The sequence below is a fragment of the Cetorhinus maximus genome, chromosome 4 (assembly GCF_964194155.1).
Source record: "Cetorhinus maximus chromosome 4, sCetMax3.hap1.1, whole genome shotgun sequence".
Taxonomy (NCBI): Eukaryota; Metazoa; Chordata; class Chondrichthyes; order Lamniformes; family Cetorhinidae; genus Cetorhinus; species Cetorhinus maximus.
Genome location: NC_135882.1, coordinates 119,818,937 through 119,846,697, shown reverse-complemented (window position 1 = coordinate 119,846,697; position 27,761 = coordinate 119,818,937).

Below are 27,761 nucleotides of genomic sequence, written 5' to 3'. Positions count from 1 at the left end.
GCCGTGGTTGTCACATTCACAGAATAAAGTTTTCATTGGCTAGCCATCAACCAGGTTTCAGCTTCTAAGACTTTCTCCAAACTGTCCTACTTCTCAGCTAATCTGCCCTTGTTCCTCACTAGAATAGACATTTTTAACTCTATTTATATGCTCAGACATCCATAGAATTAGTTTGAATGTGGCTCAATGGTTGCACACCCTCCTCTAAGGCAGAAGGTTTTGGGTTCAATTCCCACTCCAGAGACCTGTGGTTAGATTTTCCAGGCTCGGATCAGGCCTAAACAGAGACAGCAACCAGAAATAATGACAGTGATGTCGTGCATGCCAATGTCCTACCTCCGTTCTGGTTGCCTGAAATTTCCACGGGCCTGAGGTAAATGTGGGCCTGCGAACCCATTCACAATCCTGTTGAGGCCAATTAAGGTATTTGAGAGCTTGTTAAAAGCCTGCCTTTCTGAAGCTTTTTAAATTTGGTGGAGGAGGCCAGTGTTCAGGAGCTGTCTGCCTCAGACCAGCTGAATGTAGGAGTGAACTGTGTCAGGGAGGCCAGAAAAGATTCTGAGCAAAAGTCTACATCCTGATCATAGGTGAAATGGTTTAGCCCTTTGAAGTAAAAGTGGCAGCAGCACATTGCAAGTCGGGGAGGAGTCGGCATTAAGAACTTTGCCAGCTCAGAGGGTCATCACCCTTCTCGCATCGCATGGACATTGAAGCAGTGGACAAGGCTGTTTGACTCCACATAAGCACCAGGAAGGCTGCTGGAAATGAGTGCTGCACCCTCAGAAATCAAGGCCATTGGAGGTTAAGAGCAACTGCCTGCACAGGAAGGGCAGGGCCCTGGGCAACTAGAGGCCAGAGAAGAGGGACGAGGGGCATGAAAGAGGAGACACTGCCCTGAGCACAGGATCTGTAGGCAGAGGCAAAGATACCTGGACATGACTGACAACCAGTGCCAAAGGAGACAGCGACTCTCCAGGCAGATGGTCACAGACATCTGTGCCGTTATCGGTGCAGACCTCACACTTCGCATCGCTGATTGCCATGCCCCGCCAGCAGCAACTGTGGCCTTGAATTTCTATGCTATTGGATCCTTTTATGGGTCTGCAGGATGTCGCAGGTAGCTGCACACTGGTGCATCACCCAGGTGACAGATGCCCTCTTCACCAAGGCTGGACAACACGTCAGATTCATAAGCGATGGAGCTTCACAGACTCAGAGGACAGTGGGTGTAGTGTATAGAATCATCAGGTATTGTCCCCCAATACTTCCCTGCAAGGGTCTTAGTTACTGGGGTAGTCTGTTACACTCTCCATAACATGGCCCTCCAGAGAGATATGAACTTGAGCATGGTGAGTAATCTGAAGAGAACAACTCATCGGATGAGGAGCAGAGGCAAGAGAGCAGGAGGAATTGGAGGCAGAGGGAGATGAAACTGAACTGAGAGATGCCCCTGCTGCATGACAAGGCACCTCCTCTTGCCACCCTCCAAGAAGGGGACCTCCCTCCATTTCCCTCGTGAATGCCAGAACTCTGGCATCTGTGATATCTTGCTTCCCTGGGGTGCAATGGAAGGCTTTGGCACAAATTGCAGATTTCTTCCTCAGGGCAACCAGCAGCCTCAGCAAAGACTGCCCGAAGTATGTAAATGAGTCCCCCACTTCATCTGATCCAGCACTGCTCCCATTCCCACTGGCTCGAATTGTACAGAAAACCCTTCTCCACATCAATTAAATGCTCACCCCCTGGAAATCTGAACTTCAGTCGATTTCCCAACGGAAGCGGGTTTCTGATACAGAAACAGACCCAGCTCCTGTTTCCCACTTCCATGGTGAAAATTCAGCCCCTGGATACATAATCTGAGGCGATGCTGCGTTGTTGCATCTGCTGTCTTTCAGATGAGATGTTAAAACTTAGGTACCACCTGCTACGTTGCTTGCATTAAAGTAGTGACTAAGCTTCTTGGTTTGCTATAAAGGGCTTTGGGACATCCTGAGGTTATGAATGGCGCTCTATAAATATAAGTCCTTTCTGGAACGAATCGTGTTAGCTTAGTTGTAGCATTCCCACCTCTGGGACAGAAAATGCAGGATTCAAGCTCTGCTTCAGACAGACCCAGCAAATCGAGCCTGAAGTTTTCATTTTAAATTCCGGGTTGACTCCAGCAAGGTTAAATGTGGTAAATGGAGTCCAGTGTGAGGTCATCTTTGAACCTACAAAAGATTTATCAGAGTACTTTCTAAGTGGGAGAAGCAAGAAACTGTGCAGGAGCAGAGAGATTTTTTTTGATTCATTCATGGGCTTAGGCATCACTGGCAAGGCCAGGATTTACTGTCCATTCTTAATTCCCCTTGAGAAAGAACTGGTAAAGACAACTTTATGAATACAATTGTGTGGCTTGTGAATTCACTTCAGACGACAGTTATGTCAACCACATTGCTCTAGGGTTGAAGTCATATAGAGGCCAATTTAATTCCCTAAAACAGGGTTCCCAATAGGTCTGTAGCCCCCTTAGGGGTCACGAGATGGTTTCAGTGGGTCTGCATCAAAAAAAGGCTTTCACGAAGTAAAGTTGGTGCTTGACATCAATGATCGGTCCCAGAATAGTGCTCATCCAGTGGTTTCCCCTGGAACTGCAGTTCTAATGGTCACATATTGAGCATAATTTCAGTGTCAGGTTTATTCATTTTAACAGAGTCCCCAAGTATTCCTGTCCCTATCTACAGAGGTAGAGAACCAATACATGGACAATTCCACTTCAGGTCCCAGCCTATATAATTGGGTCTGGTGAACAAGGGGAAGCAGATTAAACTGTCACTCAGTTTCATTTGGATTTCTTGATGTAACACCAAATACTTTTCGCCTCTACTGCAAAATGTCCACAACAAAACATTGGGATTTACAGTCACAGGTAATGGAAATCTCTTTCATACAAGTGTTCAATCTCCCAGATATAAAAAACAAACTGAACGAGAGCCTCCAGCCCTAGTGGCCCCTTAGAATCAATATAAAATGTAATGGGATACTTCAGAAAGTTCCATAGAAAGAAGGGAAAAAAAAGGGAAGCAAAGCAAGAATTCAAACTCCTCAAATCCTTCTAGGAAATGTGACCATTAAAGACATCAACAGACACATTTAGAGCTGTGCTGGAACAGATTAGGGGGATGGTAACTGAGGTGCAGGTTTTCGTTCCCAGTTCAAGTGCACAGAGACAGGAGAGGACCCAGCTCTGTGACCCTGGCCTTTAAAAATGGCTGCCCGCAGGTCAGATTTTCCTTTCCCACCCACCCCCAGGAGGCGGATCATTTGGAAGTCAGGCCCACTGCCCCTGGAACAAGTGTGGAGGCTGCCAGGTGTGGAGGCAGGCTGGGTGAAATGCCAACATCCATGCTCTGGCACTGCGTTGAAATACATTTTAAAAAAAATCCCTCCAGCCCTCACCCCCACCCTCTCACCCCTCTCACACTCCCATGCCCACCCTTGCCAGCCTATACCACGTCCTACACCTCACCCACCCCCCATGGCCCCTCATAACCCAGCCCATGTTCCCCTGCCCACCCCATGACCCCTCATTCCCCCAATGCTAACCCTGCCCCTCTACCCACCCCCATGGCCACTCAATCGCCCATGCCAACCCATGCCCCACTACCCAACGCCCATGGCTCATCATACCCACTGTGCCCCTACATCCCCATGGCCCTTTATAGCCCCTATGCAAACTTAGTGACAATCCATGCCCCCTCCACCCACCACCCTTTGCCCTTAAGCCTCCATAGTAAATCACCTAGTGCTGTTTAACAGCTCCTTGACAGCTTTGATAGCTCCTTGACAGGTTTGGCAGCTTGAACAGTTCCTTGACAACTGGACAGTTCTTTGACAGCTGGATAGCTCTTTGACAGTTATTTGGCAGCTGGGCAGCTCTTTGACAGATGGTCAGTTCTTTGACAGTGGCTGTAGGACAGAGGGATTTGGGGGTCCTTGTGCATGAATCACAAAAAGCTAACATACAAGTTCAACAGGTAATAGATAAGGCAAATGGAATGTTGACTTTTATTTCAAAGGGAATGGAGAATAAAAATAGGGAAATCTTGCTAAAACTATACAAGGCACTAGTTAGATCATACCTAGAATACTGTGAACAATTTTGGTCTCCTTATCTAAGGACAGATATACTGCCATTGGAGGCAGCCAGAGGAGGTTCACTCAGTTGATCCCAGGGATGGAGGGATTTTCTTACGAGGAGAGGTTGAGTAGGTTAGATCTGTATTCATTGGAGTTTAGAAGAGTGAGAGGCAACTTTATTAGAGGGCTTGACAGGGTAGATGCTGAGAGGTTGTTTCCCCTTGTGGAAGAGTTTAGGACCAGAGGGCATAATCTCAGAGTAAGGGGGTGCCCATTTGAAACAGAGGTGAGGAGGAATTTCTTCTCTCAGAAGGTAGTCAATCTGAGGAATTCTTCACTGCAGAGGGCTGTAGAGGCTGAGTCGTTAAGTATATTCAAGACTGAGATAGACAGACTTTTAATCAGTAAGGGAATCAAGAGTTATGGAGACAAAACATGAAAGTGGAGTTGAGGATTATCAGGTCAGCCATGATCTCATTGAATTGTGGAGCAGACTCGATGGGCCAAATGGCCTACTTCTGCTCTTACATCTTATGGTCTTATGGTCTCTGTCAGGTGAACAGTTCCTTGACAGCTTGACAATTCTAGTGAGTTTCTAAGTAAAAAGTGCATGATCTTTTAACAATCCCAAAGAGTGCCTTCCCTCTCCCATAGGTGTCCAGGGGCCAGATCCAAAGAAGTACCTTACTTCTCCAAAGGGGCACACCCTGGCTATCCAAACAGATCCACCAAGTTCAGACCTGCTCTTATCTAGTCTAATCTGCATATTTCAGGTTTCACACTCCTGGCCTACCAAAATCCCACTTCAGTGGGGGCAGCTGGTGATTTAAATGGTCAGCTGACTACTTAGACAACACGAACCATGGCTCAGCTGTAGGCCCGCCCCTCCGCAAAAATGGAACAGGCCATGTTCGGAGGCGGTTCTTAGAGTTTCCAGTCATTTTCAGGATTTTCACCATGATGGAGAGCCTCTCCATTGTGGTGAAAATCTGGGCCTGAGAGTTCAAGCGTTCTAGTAAACCAATGTCAAGAAACAAAAACAGTATCCAGGTATGGATTCCAAACACTATGGAATCACGGTATGGCTACAGCACAGAAGGGGGCTATTCATCTCATTGGACAGAATTATCCCAGATTCACACCAAGTGCAGTAGCAGGTGGAAAAAAGGACATTTTGCCCACCAGTCACAATGGCAGCTTATCATCCCAATCCCGCCTCATTAATTGTGCATTCCCAGGAAACACACCGTTACGATGGTGGGCGGGCTCTCATTCGCCCCTCACTCACTTTGAGGAGCGTGCCATCGTGCTGACTGGTGAGGGCTTGGACCTTGCCTGCAGCAACAGTGACGTTGGCGGCAGACACCCACGTGAGGATGCTGTACCACATCATCCCCCTCTCAACGCAACTGTGAGTGCTCTCTCTCCTGCTTTTGACTCTGCTGCCATGCACTAATTATCTCTACTTTGGTTCACAGGGAGCTCTGCCAAGTGACCGACACCCTCAGCCTGCCAGTCCCTCAGCTCCATCCAAGTCCTCACCTCCAGCCAAGAGGACTCCTCCTCCATTGAAGAGCTGGAAATAAGCTGCCTGGAAGACCTGTCACAGCGCTTACCCACACCCTCCACCAGTATAGAGACACACACGTCAGTGGCACCTAGATCTGGAACAGGCTCGGGTTCACAATCTGGTGCTCACCGCTCAGACACGTGTCTGCAGCAGGAGGAGGCAAGTTCAACCGAGCTCCCCAGCCCTTGGAAGACTGCTGGGAAAGAAGCATTTGTGAGGTCCAATTCAGATGACAAGCCTTTGGATTAGGGCTTCCAACTCATCGTGGAGAGTAAGCAGAAGGCAGCACAACACACAGAGCTGTTGGAAGCCCTCAACAGAGTGGCATCCAATGTCAGAGGAGTGCATCCGCCTGCTGTCTGATGAAGTGGTGCCCATATGTGCATATGCAGCTCTCCATGGGGAGGATGATTGATGCCATGGAGACTCTGGTCCAACAGAACAGGGAGATGCACGTAGATCTGCACTCCATCATGGTAGACATGGATGAGTTCCTGCAGTGGCAACACAAGACAGAAATGGGTACCTCAGCATCCCCCCAGGTGCTTCTTCCCCTCAAGGAGTCAGGCCGGGGCCCTCAGGCACCCGAAGGAAGGAGGAGCAGCAGCTGGACACCCCTGGGTCATCCACTCAGGAATCTCAGAGGCTGTACTCCGAGTCCCCTTTGCCTGTGATCCCCTCAACCTCGTCCTCTGTCACCGCAGGGGGAGCAGCTGGTCCACAGGAGGGCAGCCATAGCAAGCCAGGTCCCCCAGGGCCTCAGCTCGCCAGAGGACCCACACCAAAATCATCAGAGGTAGCAGGGCCAATCATTGCACGGGCTATCTCCACCCCTCCTGTGGATGTCAGGGCAGCATCTAGAAGTCTAAGGTATGGAAAAGTTAAGAAATTCTGACTACAGTTGGTTGCACAGTGAGCACATTTTGTAATTTTATAATCTGAATAATGTGTAATGGTGTCCTTCAGTTTCATTTACAGGCTTGCGAGTCATCCCTTTGCTTTCCGCCCACCCCCCTCGCCCCACTAGTTCAGCTGCACACGACCGGCCTATGAGTGATTCTCAAGGGAGAAGTGTGTGTGTGGCAGGGCCTTTCAGAGCCTCGTGCAAGCACTCTCCCATGCACGTGGATTCTTTCCCCATCACACTCATCCCAACGTCCTGAGCATTTTCAATGCTGCCTGCTGGCGTTCTCTTTCAGTTGTCTATCTGCGCTGACCTACATCTCCGCCCACCCACTCCCATGCAGCACCTGTTCCTGCCCACCATGACTGTCGTTTCACTTTCGGATTTGCAAGCATGGTGCGTCTGACATTTTTCTTCAGGCCCCCATCCTTTCACCTCCCCCAGTCGCCCATTTCCTTTCCTCCATCACTGTCAACCCCCCAAGGCATCACCTTCCACCTCTCCACCATCGCCTAGCAGCCACAAACCATTTCTTTCAGGGATGCCCAAGTGAACCCACGTTCCTTACCTTCCTGAAAATCCCACCCCCATCCACATTAAAATCCCCAACCTCCTCCCGCTCACCCCCAGGGCCAGTGTCTGCCTGCGAATCCCCACTATCCACCCTCGCTGTCCCTTCTACCGATATTGTCACACCCTAAGCTTCCCACCCTACTGCCTCACTCTGCCCTCTGTCATTCTCACCACTCCCTCCTACCACGTGCACCTCAGTTCGCTCCCCAGGAAGCAGTCATCGACTGCACAGACCCCTCCCTTGCACGTTCAACTGGACATCCCCCCTCTCCAGATGCCTTCCCTCCTTGGAACCCCTTCTCCCTCCATGGACCCCTTCCCCCATTAGTACTTCCCCCTTCCTGACTCCTTCCTTCACCCTTACAGCTTCCTCCACCCTTACTCTTTCCCCTCTCCGGACTCCTTCTTCCACACTTACTTCTTCCTCCAGCTTTACTCCTTCCTCCAGGCTTACTCCTTTCCCCTTCCCGACTCCTTCCTCCACCCTTACTGATCCTTCCACCTTTACTACTTCCCCTCTCTGAACTCCTTCCTCCCCCTGGACTCCTTCCCCTCTCCGTACTCCTTCCCTTACACATACCTCCCCAGTTGCCATATTCACCCCCATTACCACCTCCTCCTCCCGTACTCCCTCCCCACCATCCTTACCCCACCGACACCTTCATTCTCCCCCTCCCAACCTCAACACCCGGCACCTTCGGTCCCTCCCCCCACACCCAAGCTCACCCGCTTGACACACCTTCCTCTCCCAGTCGAAGCTAGACCTTCCTCTCCAACCCACCAGTACATCTTCTCCCTCTCACAACTGGAACTTCCTCTCAAATCCCTCAACGATTATCCATTGCAGACCATGACCAAGACACTGAAGTCCCAAAGCAGACCCTCAACAGTGACTTTCCACCTTCCGTGAACTGCTTCACAGAGGACCCATGTCCATGAGAACCCACCCAGCGTGTGATGGACATTCCTCCAGGGCCCTGTTGCTGTCGGGCCCCAGCATTTTCTGCTCCTGGGATGTCCGCGATGTTTGCAAGGCCTTGACAGTAAGTCCTGACCTCTGCACGTCATGCTTGTATAGACGTGTTGAGCACCAGAATGTTTTCCCGCCGACATGGGCGGTAAATTTGATGTGGGGGGATGATTCCTGCAACCTGGGCTTACAATGATATGCAGATGCATTATAATGAAGTTCCCGACGGTAGGAAATACGACCCGTCATTGACGGGCAAAGCGGACTATTGCAAACTATTTTTGGCCTTCGCGCCATATTGTCCAATCACGCTGCCAAACGCACCTGCCACCAATGGGCACAGAAAATTCTGCCCATTGTATCCTTAGTAGTCTCTGTAAAAGCTATTCAGCTAGTCCCAGTCTCCTGCCTTCTCCCTGTGGCTGTGGAAATTATTTCTCTTCAGATAATTATCCAATTCCCTTTTGAAAGGCACAATTGAATCTGTCTCCAACACACTCTCAGGTATTGCATTCCAGATCCTAACCACTCACTGGGTAAAACACTTTTTCTCATGTTGCTATTGCTTCTTTTGCCAATCACCTTAAATCTGTGCCCACTTGTTCTCCATCCTTCCACCAATGGAACAGTTTCTTCTGATTTATTCTGCCCAGATTCCTCATGATTTTGAACACCTCCATCAAATCTCCTTTCAACCTTCTCTTCTCTAAAGAGAACAGTCCCAGCTTTGCCAACCTATCCTCATCACTGAAGTCGCTCATCCCCAGAACTATTCTTGTAATTTTTTTCTGCACTTCCTCCAAAGTCTTCACATCCTTCTTAAAGTGTGGTGCCCAGAATTGGACACAATACTCAAGTTGAGGACAAACTAATGTTTTGTAATGGTTCACCATGTCTTCCTTGCTTTTGGACTCTATGCCTTATTTTCAAAGCTCAAGGTCACATATGCCTTCATAACCGCTTTCTCAACCTATCCTGCCACCTTCAGCAATTTGTGCAGATAAATCCCAGATTCCTCTGCTCCTGCACCCCTTTAGAATTGTACCCTTTATTTTGCATTGCCTTTCTTCATTCTTCCTACCAAAATGTATCACTTCACACTTCTCTGCATTAATCTGCCAAATCTCCATCTATTCCACCAGCCTATGTCTCTTTGAAGTCTATCCCTATCCTCCTCACAGTTCACAATACTTCCAAGGTTCTGGGAGTGGGCAGTGTAGATTTCATGCATGAACCAAGCCTTGGATTAGTTGCCGCTTCACTGGTGTTGCTTTTTGATTCTGGTCTGTGTTCGCTGCTGTCCAGACTCTGGGTCTGTGTCTCAGCTTGCATCTGCTGCAACTGCAATGCTCTGATCTTTTTGGTGAGTCTTCAATCCATTCCTTTTGTCCTTTGTCAAGGATCTGTAGGCATGTCAGGTCTGTAATTTTTTCTTTGAGTGTTTCTGGGTCTTTTACTCGCTGTTTGCTGCCACCACATTTCGTCGTGTGCTTAGTGTCTAGCTGGGGTTCTTGGGGTTTGTCTATTTGCCATAAGTAAGCTAGTCAGGACTGTAGTTTGTTTAAACCATTATTATTTATTTACAGCTCTATATACATCTTATGAATTCTTCAAGAGGCTGGATTTCTCCTCCCTCCAAATCTCTGTTACTTAGTCATGTGTCATTACATCATAGTTACATCAGCATAAGGTGATTCTGATGTTAACCCTTTACTCTACACTGCCTACCCGAATGAAAAACAATTGTTCCTCAACTCGATTGAACTGGTGCTCTCTGGTATTCCCACACAGAGTGCAGAAGAGAAATGGAACATACTTCGAAACACCATCCTACAACAGCACACTCTTAACATATGGGAAGCAAGAGCAGAAAATTGACAGGTTCGAGGCAAACATTAAGCAGAACGGGGTGTAAAGGGCAAGACTTCAGCGAGCAGAGTGGAGCTGTAAAGAGCGAGACTTCAGTGAGCAGAGCGGGGCTGTGAAGAGTGAGACTTCAGTGAGCTGAGCGGGGTTGTAAAGAGTGAGACTTCAGTGAGCAGAGCGGAGCTGTGAAGAGTGAGACTTCAGTGAGCAGAGCGGGGCTGTAAAGAGTGAGACTTCAGTGAACAGAGCGGGGCTGTGAAGAGCGAGACTTCAGAGAGCAGGGCAGGGCTGTAAAGAGGGAAACTTTGAGCAGAACAGGGTTGTAAAGAGCGAGACTTCACTGAGCAGAGCGGGGCTGTAAAGAGTGAAACTTCAATGAGCAGAGCGGGGCTGTAAAGAGCGAGACTTCAGTGAGCAGACCGGAGCTCAAAAGAATGAGATTTCAACGAGCAGAGCAAGGTTGTAAAGAGCGAGACTTCAGTGAGCAGAGCAGGGCTTAAATTTAAGGAAATAGTCCTTTAATTAAAAACAAACACCAAGTATGGCAAGGGAGATCAGCCCCGTGTGCTGTTTGGCCTGCAGTATGTGGGAATTCTTAGGCACTCCTTGCAGTCTGGATGACCATGTGCAGGAAGTGCCACCAGCTTGGGCAATGGGTTTCTGAGCTTGAGCGTCAGCTGGAGACACAGCGGGTGCATCCGCAAGGCTGAGGGTTACGTGGATAGCACGTTTTTAGATGTGGTCATTCCGCAGTTTAAGGAAGTGCAGTCAGAGAGCGAATGGGTGATTACAAGTCAGAAGAAGGGAGGCAGGCAGGTAGTCAGGAAAGCCCCAGAGTGCATCTCACTCAAGAACCATTTTTCTGTGTTGGAAAACCTTGAGGGTGAAGGTTCCTCTGGAGAGTGCAGCCAGAGCCAAGTTCACGGCACTGTGGGTGGCTCAACTGCACAAGGTGGGAGGAGTAGGAGTGCAGGGGCAATAGCGGTAGGAGACTCAATAGTGAGGGGTACAGACAGGCACTTCTGTGGCCTAGACGTGACTCCAGGATGATGTGTTGCCTCCCTGATGCCAGGCTCAAGAGTGTCACAGAATGGCTGCAGGGCATTCTGAAGGGGGAGGACGAACAGTCAGTGGTCGTGGTTCACATTGGTACCAACAACAGAGGTAGAAAGAGGGATGAGGTCCTGCAACAAGAATTTAGGGAGCTAGGTAGCAGTTTTCAAAGCAGGACCTCAAAGGTTGCAATCTCTGGATTACTCCCTGTGCCAAGTGCTAGTGAGAATAGGAATAGGAGGATAGACTGGACGAGTGTTTGGCTGAAGAGATGGTGCAGGAGGGAGGGCTCTAGTTTCCTGGATCACTGGGTTTGTTTCTGGCGAAGGTGGGGCCTGTACAAGTCAGACGGGTTGCACATGAACCGGAACGAGACCAACATCCTTGTGGGGCAGGTTTGCTAGTGCTGTTGAGGGGGGTTAAACTAATTTGGCAGTGGGGTGGGATACAGAGCGGAGGTACAGTAGGGGGCGATGCACAGCCAAATATAGAAGAGAAACTAAGTCAGTCTGGAAGGCAGAACAAATATAGACCTGTTAAGGCACAAGAGAATAATACAAGGCTGGATTGCATCTATTTTAACGCAAGGAGTCTTACAAGTGAGACAGGTGAATTGAGGGCATTGATTAACACATGGGAATATGATATTGTTGCTATCACAGAGACATGGCTGAGTGAACGGCTGGACTGGCAGCTCAATATCCCTGGGTATGGAATCTTCAGGCGTGACAAGGGAGGGGGGGATGCTGTAAAAGAGGATGTGGCACTGTACTATTGATCAAGGAGTCAATTACTGCAGTAAGGAGGAATGGTATCTTGGAAGGTTCCTCAAATTAGGCCATATGGATAGAACTTAAAAACAAAAAGGAGGCAATCACTTTGCTGGGCGTGTACTATAGGCCTCCAAACAATCAGGGGGAGATAGAGGAGCAGAAAAATGTAAAAATAATAGGGTAATAATAGTAGGGGAATTCAATTTACCCAATATTAACTGCAATAGTCTTAGTGTGAAAGGCTTAGAGGGGGTGGAATTCTTAAAGTATATCCAGGAAAGTTTTTTGAGCCAGCACATAGAAAGTTCTACAAGGGGCAGTACTAGCAGTACTGATCTTAGGGAATGAAGTCAGGCACGTGGTAGAAGTATCAGTGGGGGAGCATTTTGGGGATAGTTTGCATACTGCCAGGCTCAACAAGCTTTAATGCAGGTATGGAAAAGGACAAAGATGGACCAGAAATAAAGGTCCTGAATTGGGGGAAGGCCGATTTCAATATGATAAAACAGTGGACTGGGAGAAGCTACTTGTAGGAAAGTCTACATCAGACCAGTGGGAGTCATTCAAAAAGGAAATAGTGAGAGTTCAGGGCCAACATGTTCCCCTAAAGGTGAAGGGTAGGATCAACAAGTCCAGGGAACCCTGGATGTCAATGGATATAGAGGATTGGATAAGGAAAAAAAAAGGAGGCTTATGGCAGATACAGAGGGCTGAAAACAGCAGAAGCCCTAGAGGAGTATAGAAAGTGTAGGGGGGTACTTAAAAAAGTAATCAGGAGAGCGAAGAGGGGGCATGAGAAAACATTGGCGGGCAAGATAAAGGAAAATCCCAAGGCATTTTATAAATATATTAAGGGCAAAAGGATAAGCAGGGAATGAGTAGGACCCATTAGGGACCAAATTGGCAACCTGTGCATGGAGCCGGAAGATGTAGGTGAGGTTTTGAATGATTACTTTTCATTTGTGTTCACTATGGAGAAGGACAATATGGATGTAGAACTCAGGGAGGGGGACTGTGATATACTTTAACAAATTAGCATAGAAAGGGAGGAGGTATTAGCGGTTTTAGCAGGTTTATAAGTGGATAAGTGGATACATGAGGTGTATCCCAGGCTGCTATGTGAGGTAAGGCAGGTGATTGCGGGGGCTCTGACACTAATTTTCAAATCCTCTCAGGCCACAAGAGAGGTGCCAGAGGACTGGAGGACAGCGAATGTGGTACCATTTTTCAAGGAAGGTAGTAGGGATAAACCAGGTAATTACAGGCCAGTAAGTCTAACATCAGCAGTAGGGAAACTATCGGAAAAAATTCTGAGGGATAGGATTAATCTCCACTTGGAGAGGCAGGGATTAATCAGGGATAGTTAGTATGGCTTTGTCAGGGGGAGATCATGTCTAACAAATTTGATTGAATTTTTCGAGGAGGTGACTAGTTGTGTAGGTGAGGATAATACAGTTGATGTAGTCTACATGGACTTCAGTAAGGCTTTTGACAAGGTCCCACATGGGAGAATGGTCAAGAAGATAAGAGCCCATGGGATCCAGGGCAATTTGGCAAATTGACGCAAAATTGGCTTAGTGGCAGGAGGCAGATAAAAGTGGATAAAGGTCAAAGGTTGTTTTTGCGATTGGAAGCCTGTGATGAGTGGTGTAGTGCAGGGATCAGTGCTGGGACCCTTGCTGTTTGTGGTGTACATTAATGATTTAGACGTGAATATAGGAGGTATGATCAGTAAGCTCGCAGATGAAACAAAAATTGGTGGTGTCGTAAATAGTGAGGAGGAAAGCTTTAGATTAGATGATGACATAGATGGGCTGGTAAATGGGTAGAGCAGTAGCAAATGGAATTTAATCCTGAGAAGTGTGAGGTGATGCATTTTGGGAGGACTAACACAGCAAGGGAATACACAATGAATGGTAGGGCCCTAGGAAGTACAGAGGATCAGAGGGACCTTGGTGTACATGTCCATAGATCCTTGAAGGCAGCAGCACAGGTGGATAAGGTGGTTAAGAAGGCATATGGGATACTTGCCTTTGTTAGCCGAAGCATATAATATAAGAGCAGGGAGGTTATGTTGGAGCTGTATAAAACACTAGTTAGGCCACAGCTGGAGTACTGTGTGCAGTTCTGGTTGTCAAACTACAGGAAGGATGATTTGCACTAGAGAGGGTGCAGAGGAGATTCACCAGGATGTTGCCTGGGCTGGAGTGTTTCAACTATGAAGAGAGACTGGATGGGCTAGGGTTGTTTTTCTTAGAGCAGAGAAGGCTGAGGGAGGACCTGATAGTGGTATACAAAACTATGAGGGGTACAGATAGGATAGATAGGAAGAAACTTTTTCCCTTAGCAGAGGTGTCAATAACCAGGGGGCAAAGGTTTAAAGTAAGGGGCAGGAGGTTTTGAGGAAAATGTTTTCACCCAGAGGGTAGTTGGAATCTGGAACACACTGCCTGAGCGGGTGGTAGAGGCAGGAACCCTCACAACATTTAAGAAGTATTTAGATGAACACTTGAAATGCCATAGCATACAGTGCTACAGGCCAAGTGTTGGAAAATGGGATTGGAATAGATAGCTGCTTGACTGCCAACACTGATGTGATGGGCCAAAGGGCCTGTTTCTGTCTATGATCCTATGACTCTATTGCAAAGCAGTCCACTCTCATTAATTACAAGAGGGACCGAAGCGAGAAGAGTCTGGACACACTAATAGTCACTTGAAATAAAGTTGAAAAGACTGCTGGGTGGTGCGCCAATGATTACAGTTACAACTTTGCAAGAATATCCAGATGTCTTTTGACACAGGGAATGCCAGGGGCATGTATGAAGGGACCAAAAAGGCAACAAGTCCATCAGCAAAGAAAACAGCTCCATTGAAAACAAAGAAGTCATTAACAACTGCCGTGAACACCTGGAGAGATGGGTGGAACACTACCTTGAGTCGTACTCGAAGGAGAACATGATCGCCAAGGAAGCTCTAGACATCATAGAAAGACTGCCTGTCATAGCCGAGCTGGATATCGAATCCACAATTGTGAAGCAAAGCTATTGACTCACTTGCCATGGGCAAAGCTGCAGGTGCTGATGCTATAGCACCAAAACTCATCAGGCATGGGAAACCAGAACTCCTGCAGCATCTGCACAAACTTCACTGCCTATGCAGAAGGGAGGGGACAGTGCTCCAGGATATGTGTGATGCAAAGATTGTGACCCAATATTATAACAAGGGCAACTGCAGCGATCACAATAACTATCGAGGCATCTCCCTGCTGACCATCATGTGAAAAGTGTTTGCCCATGTTCTTGTCAGACTGCAGATCCTGATTGACTGCATCTACCCAAATTGCAGTGTGGTTTCAGAACTGGAAGATCTGTAATTGATATGGTCTTATCAATCTGGTAGCTGCAAGAGAAATGCCATGAACAAAGGAGACCACTACATATTACCTTCATCAATCTCACCAAGGCCTTCGACCATGTGAGCAGAGGTGGTCTATTTAAGCTGCTGGGGAAAATTGGCTGCATGCCAAAGCTGCTCAATGTGATCTTGTCTTTTCATGACAACATAATGGGTAAGGTCAGTTATGATGAGACAACATTGGAACGCTTTGAGATCCTCACTGGGGTCAAACAGGGTTGTGTACTGCACTGACACTCTTCTATCTCTTTGCTATGCTGTCGTATGCCTTCAGGTCATCTACAGAGAATGTCTACAGAAGGTGCTTCTCTTGTTTCCGGGCCCCTTATTCCCACCCACCCCCCCCTTATTCCCACCCACCCCCCCCGCCTCCCCCTTATATATCAGAACTGACAGAAAACTATTCAGCGTTGCTTTCTTGAGATCCAAGACAAAGATGCACCAAGTCTTCATCAAAGGGTTGCTTTATTCTGACAATGTCGTGCAAGCATTCCATACTGAAGAACACCTTCAGCAGCGAATAGACAGGCTCTCTCACATCTTAAAGTGTTTTGCTTGACCATCAGCATCAAGAAGACAATGTCATGGTCCAGAATTGTTGCCATATCGCCATCCATCAACATTGACAATGTGATGCTGGAGAGTGTTGAAAGCTTCACATACCTTGGCTCCATATTCACCAGCAATCTATCACTTGATGATTAAATCAACACACAACACACAAAAGCTGCAACTGTTGTGTCCAAGCTGCATAAAAGAATGTGGAACAACAGCAACCTAACTGAGAACACCAAACTGCAAGTCTATCAAGCCTGCATTCTCAGCGAACTCCTTTACGTGGTGAGACCTGAACAACGCATGCTAGGCAGGAGAAAAGGCTGAACAGTTTCCACCTTAGCTGTCTCAGGCATATCCCCAGCATTTCTTGGCAGGACAAGGTCACCAACTCAGAGGTCCTGGAAAATGTTAATTCCATCAGCATACACTCATTGCTAAGCCAACAATGTCTGCGCTGGCTCGGCCACATTCATCAAATGGTTGACGGCCGTATAGTCAAAGACCTCTGTACAATGAACTTGACATTGGATCATGATCTACTGGCATCAATATCTCTGCTACAAGGACATGTGCAAGTGAGATATGAAAGAGGGCGGACATTGACATTCATAATTTGGAGACAGTCGCTGATGGCCATGACCTCTGGGGCTGGGCCAGGGGAAAAATCATGGGCTCTGGTGCTTCTCCTGTTTCCGGACCCTTTATTGCCACCCCACCCCCACCCCATCCCCCACCCTGGCCTCCCCCTTAATGCTCACCCTCAATCATGCATATTTTTCTCCTTTTAAGATTCACCAATCAATTCACCAATCACAGAAAGTCCTAGCAAAATGATAATGCCTATTCATGGTATCTAATTACAAATATAGTCCGATATATATGCAAAATGGATCATTAATATTAAGAGCAGCAACTATATAGTGTTAGTTTGTATGCACCCTATCGGTGATCCCATCGTAACTATTAAACAAACCAGAGAGTACAAATTTTACTTTAACAGTATTGTGCAATATTGTTAATTTGACAAGAAACTATCCCATTAGTTATTTATAACACTGTGCAGACAATAACACTGATTTCAGTAACAGCCTCAGCCCTCTTTAACATGTTGTGCACATTGCACCACATGGACACTGATAGTAAATTCATATTTGGGGTAAAGGTTGAATACTTGCAATCCCAATAAACTGTACAAGGTCTTTTCTGTTCTGTATAAGAAAACTTTCTCCTGCCTGGGTGAATAATATTATTCAATATAATTATTTCATACAAAAGGTGTAATTGTATTCTACTTTATCAGTAATCCTATAGGGTAGAAAGATCAAATGGCTCCTGAGCAACAAAGTGGGATGATTGAACAACATGTCAGTGAGAAGCATTGGAGCCCTCAGGTGTCTCTGTGTGACAAAAATTTTAAGAGGCCAGAGATTCACAATTGTATCTTTGTTTTCTTAATCAGCAAGTCTGAAGACTACTGATTTCTGTTTCTCACTACAATATATTTTCAATATCTACTATGCAACACAACTTCATCACAATATTTCAATACCTCTAAAATCTCATAAAACCACCAAGATAGGGTGAGATAATAGGTAAGCTGACAAAAGGACAGATTGAAGTCAATGGAAAAGACTCTTGAGAACCATGTGCAGTGAAAAACAGGTTACTGATTCACTAGAGCCCATTACGTACTCCTGTCCTGACAATTTCACCCAACAAAGCCTGCTGACAATAAACTTCCATTAGCAACAAAACAAACAGAACTGTGGCCATGTTTCCACCCTCTGTTCACCAGATAATTATGGATAACAAAGGCCTCATAGCCCAGTTCAACTCATCCATCCAGAATGCCATACAAACATATGTATCAGGAGCAGGAGTAAGTAATTCAGCCCCTGGAGCCTGTTGCACCATTTGATAACATTGCCTACATTATACCAGTGACTACAACTCAAAAGTACTTAATTGGCTGTAAAGCAATTTGGGAAATCATGAAAGGTGCTGTATAAATATTTTGTCTTTCTTTCATTACACCTGCACACAGTAGGCAAAGTGGCTGCAGCAATTATGAAATTGGAGGCTCAATGCTCATTCTCTAAGGGTAATTAATCACAGAGCAATCGACTGATGTTAGGAAAATGGCTGCAAAGAAATCACTACATTTATAAAACAATTCAACTTTGTAGCTAACGCAACCTTACCATTCTGACTTCTCTGGTGCCAACACACAATACGCCACAAATGACATCTGCCACTTTTACACTAATGATACTATCCCCAGGATTTGTCAGTCAGATATCTACCAGCAGCTCAGAAAAAATGTATAGTGAATTGTTGATCTGAATTTTTCAGGGAACAATGATACATGGTATAAAAATCCAGTACAGCCTTAACTCAAGAACTGGATTCTTTTTCCTTCCTCCAGAAGCTGTCATACAAGCTGTGTTATACACTGTGAATTTACAACCTATCCCCTCAGGTTCCATGTGATGTTGCATTATATTTGTACTAAATAATTGGGCAAATAGAATTTTTTTTTATTCCTATTGTTGCTTGTGGTGAGAGAAAAACAGTCAAATTAACTGGAAAAATGTAATTAATAAATAAGAAACAGCAACAACAAAAAAAGTGTGACTGCGATTTCCTGAGATAAATAATTTCTAGAAGCATTTAAGTCATAAGATTGGGTTTCTTTAAAGGCCATATGCTGTGTCTCTCGGTATTTCAATAGCTTTCTTTGCCAAAGTTACAAATCTACCCCACAGGGAAATTTTAATCCCACAGTGTGACCACCTTTTGCTAGATTTTAAACTAGGACTCCCTTCCTAATAGCGTATTGGGTGTACCTACACCACATGGACTGCAGCAGTTCAAGAAGGCAGCTCACTACCCAGAAGGGGATGGTATTTTTTTTAAATTCCTATTGTTCCTATTCTTATTTATTAATTACATTTTTCCAGTTAACTCGACTGTTTTCTCTCACCACAAACAACAATAGGAATTTTTTAAAAATGCTATTTGCTCAATTATTTAGTACAAATGTAGTGCAACATCACATGGAACCTGTGGGGATAGATTGTAAATTCACAGTGTATAACACAGCTTGTATGACAGCTTCTGGAGGGAAGGGAAAACAATCCGGTTCTTGAGTTAAGGCCGTACTGAATTTTTATACCATGTATCATTGTTCTCTGAAAAATTCAGATCAACAATTCACTATACATTTTTTCTGAGCTGCTGGTAGATGTCAAGGGCAATTAGGGATGGAAAATAAGATTTGGCCTAGCCAGCAACATCCACATCCCATGAACAAATTTTTAAAAACAGGATGGTGCAGGGTGGGGTGAACCTAGTATGGAGTAGAGATTTATAAAACCTTTCTTTGAGCAATCTCCTAGTGACAAATAGGGATTTCATCCCCAGACTTTGCAAGAGTGATAAAATGAGCGATAGTGAGTCAACACCTGTTTTGGGTCACTCCAGGTACTTAGTTTCTTACATTTATTTTGATGAGACCCAATATTCAAGCCTCTGATACATTAACACAGCATGTCATTAGAATTATGCTTACTTTACGGCATAGTAAAAATTTAGGCTGCTATTTATATGCCGGTTTAAATTCAAAAGAGAATTTTGAGAAGTGTACAACATTTAATTTTGTGATCCTAAACCACCAGGTGATGCTTAACACTGAATTGACCACAATGGTGCATACCACTGTCTTACAAGGTGGAAGGCTGCCACTGGTCAAACAGACTGCTTTCAGAATCACAGAATCACACAGTGCAGAAGAGACCATTCAGCCCATCGAGTCTGCACCGACACGTGAGAAACACCTGACCTACCTACCTAATCCCATTTACCAGCACTTGGCCCATAGCCTTGAATGTTATGACCTCCCAAGTGCTCATCCAGGTACTTTTTAAAAGGATGTTAGGCAACCCGCCTCCACCATCCTTCCAGGCAGCGCTTTCCAGACCGTCACCACCCTCTGGGTAAAAAAGTTTTTCCTCACGTCCCCCTAAAGCTCCTGCCCCTCACCTTGAACTTGTGCCCCCTCGTGACTGACCCTTCAACTAAGGGGAACAGCTGCTCCCTATCCACCCTGTCTTGTACACCTCGATCAGGTCACCCCTCAGTCTTCTCTGCTTCAACGGAAACAACCCAAGTCCATCCAACCTCTCTTCATAACTTAAATGTTTCATCCCAGGCAACATCCTGGTGAATCTCCTCTGCACCCCCTCCAGTGCAATCACATCCTTCTTATAATGTGGCGACCAGAACTGCACACAGAACTCCAGCTGTGGCCTCACCAAGACTCTATACATCTCCAACATGACCTCCCTACTTTTGTAATCTATGCCTCGATTGATCAAGGCAAGCGTCCCATATGCCTTTCTCACCACCCCACTAACATGTCCCTCCGCCTTCAGAGATCTATGGACATACACGCCAAGGTCCCTTTGTTCCTCAGAACTTCCTAGTGTCACGCCATTCATTGAATACTTCCGTGTCAAATTGCTCCTTCCAAAGTGCGTCACCTCACAATTTTCAGGGTTAAATTCCATCTGCCACTTATCTGCCCATTTGACCATCCTGTCTATAACTTCCTGTAGCCCAAGACGCTCAACCTCACTGTTAACCACCCGGCCAATGTTTGTGTCATCCGCAAACTTACTAATCCTACCCCCCAACATAGTCATCTATGTTGTTTATATAAATGACGAATAATAGGGGACCCAGTACAGATCCCTATGGTATGCCACTGGACATGGACTTCCAGTCACTAAAGCAGCCTTCTGTCATCACCCTCTGTCTCCTACAACTAAGCCAATTTTGAATCCACCTTATCAAATTACCCTGTATCCCATGTGCATTTGCTTTTTTTTATAAGTCTGCCGTGTGAGACCTTGTCAAAGGCTTTGCTGAAATCTATATAAACTACATCAACTACACCACCCTCATCTACACACCTGGTCACCTCCTCAAAAAATTCAATCAAATTTGTCAGGCATGACCTCCCTCTGACAAAGCCATGCTGACTATCGCTGATCAAACCTTGCCTCTCCAAGCAGAGATAGATTCTCTCCTTCAGAATTTTCTCTAACAGTTTCCCTACCACTGACGTGAGACTCACTGGTCTTTAGTTCCCTGGCTTATCTCCACAACCCTTCTTAAGTAGTGGAAACACATTAGCTGTTCTCCAGTCCTCTGGTACCTCCCCCGTGGCCAGAGAGGAATTAAAAATTTGGGTCAGAGCCCCTGCGATCTCCTCCCTTGCCTCCTTCAGCAGTCTGGGACACAAATCATCCAGACCTGGAGATTTATCCACTTTTAAGCCTGCCAACACCTCCAATACCTTGTCACTCCCCGTATCAATTTACTCATCAAGTCTCTCTCCCTGAGTTCCATACCTTCATCCTCATTCTCTTGGGTGAAGACAGACGTGAAGTATTCATTCAACACGCTACCGATGTCCTCGGCTCCATCCATAGATTGCCCCCTTGGTCCCTTATGGGCCCTACTCTTTCCCTGGTTATCCTCTTCCCATTGATATACTTATAGAATATCTTGGGATTTTCCCTACTTTTACAAGCCAGAGCTTTCTCATATCCCCTCTTTACTCTCCTAATTGCTTTCTTAAGCTCCACCCTGCACTTTCTGTACTCCACTAATGCCTCAGCTGATTTGCTCCCCTTCTACCTGCTAAAAGCCTCTCTTTTCCTTCTCATCATATCCTGAATATCTCTGATCATCCATGGTTCTCTGGGCTTGTTACTCCTTCCTATCACCCTAGAGGGAACATGTTGAGCCTGTACCCTCCCCATTTCCTTTTTGAATGGCCCCCGCTGCTCTTCTGTAGATTTCCCCACAAGTAGCTGTTCCCAGTCTACCTTGGCCAGATCCTGCCTTATTTCACTTTTGTCCAGTATTTATTATTAAGATGCTATTATGCCATTAAGACAGTTGGGCTAAAGCTTGGTTTAACAGAGTTGGCACTTTCTGGTATAGAGAGTAGCGTTCATCACACATAGGCAGCTTTAGCAGTTATATTTCATCTCACAGCTCCTGCAGTTTCAGTTTCAGTTTGTAGGCTGTTATTTTACAGAGCCCTTCTATTGTTACCGATAGGCTGTCTCAAATATTGTGACTTTGATCTTTCCATAAGTACTCCATATATGCATTCACATGTAGGCATTTAATACATATTCCATAAAGCATTTCTGATTTCTGGTGGAGGGAAAAAGATAACTCATGCAGTACATCCTCAAGAAGTGTTTTTAGATATTGTGATTTCTGGTGGCCTGGAAAGCGCTGAACTCACAACAGTGTGAAAACAACCCTTGGAGCATCAATGTTTCATGGCCAGGCAAGATTAATGTCTGCAGTCCAGTAGTGGTTTAATTGCCGCTCAATTAGAAAAGCAGAATTCATACCATAACAAACATGATCATTTGAACAGGATAGTAGGAGCATAAACTTTGCTGGGATAATGACTCTGTTATCAGATACCACCTTGTTAGAGCCTTTTTATGGAACAATCTTTCATTTCAGAGGCTTAATTTCATTGGATTGTAACTCTAAGGTATGGGAAGCAATAACAGCACTTGCATTCATATACCATCGTTAACAATAGATTTCTAAAAGATCCAACAACTCAAAACTGGGCAACCATGGCACAGTGGGCCATCAGTAGCAGCAGAATTGCATACAGCCACAATCTGTAACCTCACAGCTCGGTATATCCTCCACTCTACTATTACCATCAAGCCGGGGGATCAACCCTGGTTCAATAAAGTGTGCAGGACAGCATACCAAAAACAACACTAGGCATACTTAAAATTGTGGTGTCAACCCAATGAAGCTACAACACAGGACTACTTGCATGTTAAACATCGTAAGCAGCATGCAATAGACAGAGCTACGTAATCCCACAACCTAAGGATCAGATCTAAGCTCTACAGTCTTGCACATCCAGTCATGAATGGTGGTGGACACTTAAACAACAAACTGGAGGAAGAGGCTCCACAAATATCCCCATCCTCAATGATAGGGGAGCCCAGCAAATCAGTGCAAAAGACAAAGCACTTGCAACCATCTTCAGCCAGAGGTGCTGAGTGGATGATCTATCTCAGCAAGGGCATCCCTACAGGAGTTCCTCAGTTGTTCTAGGCCCAGCCTTCTTCAACTGCTTCATCAATGGCTTCCCATCCATCATAAGGTCAGAAGTGGGGATGTTTGCTGATGATTGCACAATGTTCAGCACCATTCGCGACTCCTCAGATATTGAAACAGTCCATGTCCATATGCAGTAAGGCCTGGAGAATATTCAGGCTTGGGCTGATAAGCGGCAAGTATCATTCGCACCACACAAGTGCTAGGTAATGACCATCTCAAACAAGAGAGAATCTAACCATCGCCCCTTGACATTCAATGACACCCCCATCGCTGAATCCCCCACTATCAACATCTTGGGGGTTACCATTGACCAGGAACTGAACTAGACCTGCCAAATAAATACTGTGGCTACAAGAGCAGATCAGAGGCTGGGAATTCTAAGGTGAGTAACCTACCTCCTGACTCCCCAAAGCCTGTCCACCATCTACGAGACTCAAGTCAGAAGTTTGAAATACTCTCCACTTGCCTGGATGAGTGCAGCTCTAACAACATTCAAAAGCTTGACACCATCTAGGACAAAGCAGCCCACTTGACTGGCACCCCCTCCACCACCCTAAACACTCTCTCCCTCCACCGCCAACGCACAGTGGCAGTAGTATGTACCCTCTACAAGATGCACTGCAACAACATGCCAAGGCTTTTTCAACAGTCCCTCCCAAGCCCGCAACCTCTACCACCTCAAAGGACAAGGGCAGCAGATGCATGGGAACACCACCATCTGGAAGTTCTCCTCCAAGCCACACCCTATCCTAACTTGGAACTATATAGCCGTTCCTTCACTATCACTGAGTCAAAATTCTGGAACTGCCTGCTAACAGCACTGTGGGTGTACCTACACCACATGGACCGCAAGGGTTCAAGAAGACAGCTCACCACCACCTTCTCAAGGACAATTAAGGATGGACAATAAATGCTGGCCTAGCCAGTGGTGACCACATCCCATGAAAGAATAACAAAAAGGTTCTATAATGTCCAAAGGCGCTTCAGAAAAGCTGTATTGAACAAAATTTGACACCAGGCCACAAAAAGAAATACTAGAAGTCGTGACCGGGAGCTTGGATAAAAGGCTAGGTTTTAAGGAGCAGCAGAAAGGAGAGAGGTAGAGAGGCACAGATGTATTGTGAGAGAATTCCAGACCATTGGGCTGAAGCAGCTGAAGGCACAGCCACGAATGGCATGATTAAAACTGGGGAACACAAAAGGCCAGAATTAGGGGAGCACAAATATTGTGGAGGATTGTGTTGCTGGAGGAGGTTACAAAGATACAGAGAGGCAAAGACTTGGAGAGATCTTAAAACTACAATGAGGAGTTTAAAAGTTGACACGTTGCCAGACCAGGAGTCAATGTAACTCAGCGAGCCCGAGGTGATGGGTGAATGGGATTTTGCATGAGTTAGGGTATGGGCAGTGAGTTTTAGATGAGCTCTTGTTTTGGGAGGGCGGAAGGTGGATGGCCTGCCAGGAGAGCATTGTGATAGCTAGGTCTAATGGTAACAAAGGTATGGATGAGAGTTTCAGCAGCGCTAGTATATGGCTAGGCTATTTAATCCTGACATGAATAGACTGATTTCAGTTCAGACTGAGTGTCCTTATGACTCAAATGGCTCAGTGTTCGATCTCCGCCCAGAAAGCCACGAGTTTTAATGCTAGAGTTACTCATCATGAAAACACGTCTAACTTGGATAGTTTAATTGATTTGTTTTTAGCAGGGCTATCGGTGTTACATTGAACCTTGAATTTGCATCTTTTTTGGAAGGGGACTGGAGTTTATTTATTTAATCATACTTCACTTCAGTTTCACTGGCAATGGCAGCTTTCAAAGTCATTGATGATCATCCTTTTTCCTGCCTGAAAAGACAATCAACAGTTCAGAAAACAGAATCAATTCAGTTTTATTATTTTGAGTGGTACCTGCTCTGTAGACCACAGATGTTGCATAATTTTTCCAAATTATGATAATCAATCCCCAAAAAATACTGCATTCCTAGAAGAAAAGAAAAGTTAAAAGCACCATTTGTTTGAAAACATCTTGTGCAATTAATATCCTGGTAAAATAACCTGCATGTCATTGTATCTCTGGGTATTTTTGTGTTCAATGGAAAGCCTTATATTTGAACTATTAAGTGTAAACAGGGTCGCAGCAACAGCAACAGGCATTTACTAGTGAAGTGTTAAAGCCAGATTTTTAGTTTCCATGAATCCTACTTTGCTCAGGAGTTCGTAAAGCAATCTTCCAGAGATTTCCTTAGTACTCAACAAACAACACATCTGTAAGGCCTAGGAATTATTGAACAATAATACCAAAAGCAAAACTTCTTGGAAAACCTTATCTAAAAGGTAAGAAACGCAGTGCACATGCAGAATGATACCATAGCCAGGAATAGATCAGAATTTGGAATTAAAATTAATCTGTTTTATGTGTAAAGGGTGAGGGAGGGCTTTGAGCTGGTTGCTTGGCAATTGAGAACCATCTCTAAAAGAAAGGCATATGGGGTTTAATCACCATCAATGAAAAAGTGTGCATATGCCTAATTGAAAGAGAAACCACAGCAGGAACAAACAAATTGAAGGAGCTTACCCAGTGTGTAAGAAAATTGACAGAAATATCAGTGCTAAAAGCTTTAAACAGGTAGGAGATGCTGAGGTAGGTATTGAGTTTAGTAATTATCAAATTATAATCTATTAACATATTATATAAAGGAAAATTGGAATTTTTATACAATATAAACAGAAAATGCCAGAAATACTCAGTAGCTCTGGCAGCATTAGTGGAGAGAGAAACAGAGATAATGGGTTGGATTTAGCTGGCCCAAAGGGGTGTCTCACCCACTGGTCAGAGAACCGGCGGGAAACCCTCATCATTTCCAAGGGTGAGGCCCAATGGGATTAAGTGCCCTTCAGGCACATAGGTGGCCACCAACCAGCCTTCTCTCGATTCAGGACCCTGGTATCAGAGGTTCTGCACACGAAAATCTGCCAGTCAATCAGAGGCTGGCAATTTCTCATTGCCATCAGTGTCACTGGGAATGATGACAGCTGCCAGCAATGCACACACCTGAGGTTCAGGTTTGCCAAGCAATCCCAGGCTAAAGGTGAGTGAAGGAGGGATGGGAATCCTGGACTGGGGGTTGCTGGACGGTGGGGGGATCAGAAGCAAGGCCAGGGAGGGAAGTGGCTTTCAGCGCCTCCCCCTTCCCAATGACGGGTCTCTCAATCAGGCACTGAGCACCTGATAACAAGAGACACCCTCTCCCCCCATGAGGCCGCTGTCAACCTGACAGGGTTTGCTGGGCAGCCTTTGGGAGGTGAAGAAAAGCAAGCCTACTTGACATCCTATTGCCACTGTCCAGAAATCCCACATCAGCCCATTCCGCCCTTCAACTTAATCAGGGGAGATTTTGCTGCCATCAGGAGGCTCACCCAGGGCCTCAACCGAGATTAAGTGGGCCCCGGTTCCCGCTGCAATGGGCTGCATTAAATCCAGCCCAGTGTTTCAGGAGAATGCCTTCCATCAGAACAGAATGCTTCAAGAGATACTCAGAGAATGAACCAGGAGTTAGGGCTAGAGGATGCAGGCACTTATTACCTCAACTTTTACCTAAGGCATTAATGGGGGAATAAAATTCCTAATTATACCTTGTGCATTACTGCATTGCAATGTGTCAAGTCTTAATTGTGCTAAGTTTTAATCACTGTCACCAATAAGGGTATATGTTGACTAAATAGATGTTGAGGTTTATCAAAAGGAAAACCAAATAAATCAGAGATCATGGAAGGCAATATGACACTGCAGATAGGGTAGGATGATGGAGGAATTTGTAGATAAACATGAGGATATAAAGTTTCACACTTATAAGGTCAGGGACATTTTCAATGTAAGCAAGAACAGATGTGATGAGAAATCGGGACTTAAACTGGCGAATGAGTTTAGAGTTTGTGGAGTGTATATCAGATGTGTGGCATTGAGGCTGCAAAATAAATTGAATCTAGAGGTAATGAAAATATGTTTAAGTGCTTTGACAGGTGAGGTATAAACAAAGGCAAGAAATACTGTGAAGGTTTAAACTGTCTTGGCAATGGATAGGATATGGTTTTACAACAACATAGTTACATAGCATCTTTAACATAATAAAACATCCCAAGACACTTCACAGAGGAGCATTATAAAACAAAGTCTGATACCTAGTCACATAGGACATATTAGGTAAGATGACAAAAAGCTTGGTCCAGGAGGTAGGCTTTAAGAACTGTCTTAAAGGAAGAAAGTGAGGTAGAGAGGTGGAGAGGTTTAGGGAGGGAATTCCAGTGATTGGGGCCCAGGGGGTGCACAAGGGGCCAGAATAGAGAAGCATAGATTATATCAGAGGGTTGTGGGGTTGGAGGAGATTACAGAGATAGGGAGTGGCAAGGCCATAGAGGGATTCAAAAACAAGGATGGAATGTTTAAAATCAAGGCATTGGAGCCAATGTAAGTCAGTGAGCACAAGGATGATAGGGGAAGGCAACTTGCTGCAGAGTTTTGATGTCAGGAGTGTGTTGGAATAATCCAGTCTAGAGATAGTGAAGACATAATTGAATGTTTCAGCAGCAAATGATCTGATACAGGGGCAATGTTGGGTGATGTTATGGAGGTGGAAATAGACGGTGTTAGTGATATCACGAATATGAAGTTCATCTCGGGATCAAACGTGACAACAAGATTGCAAACAAATTGTCTTAATCTCAGCCTGTTACTAGGGAGAGGGATGGAGTCAGTGGCTAGGGAATGGAGTTAGGAGCAGG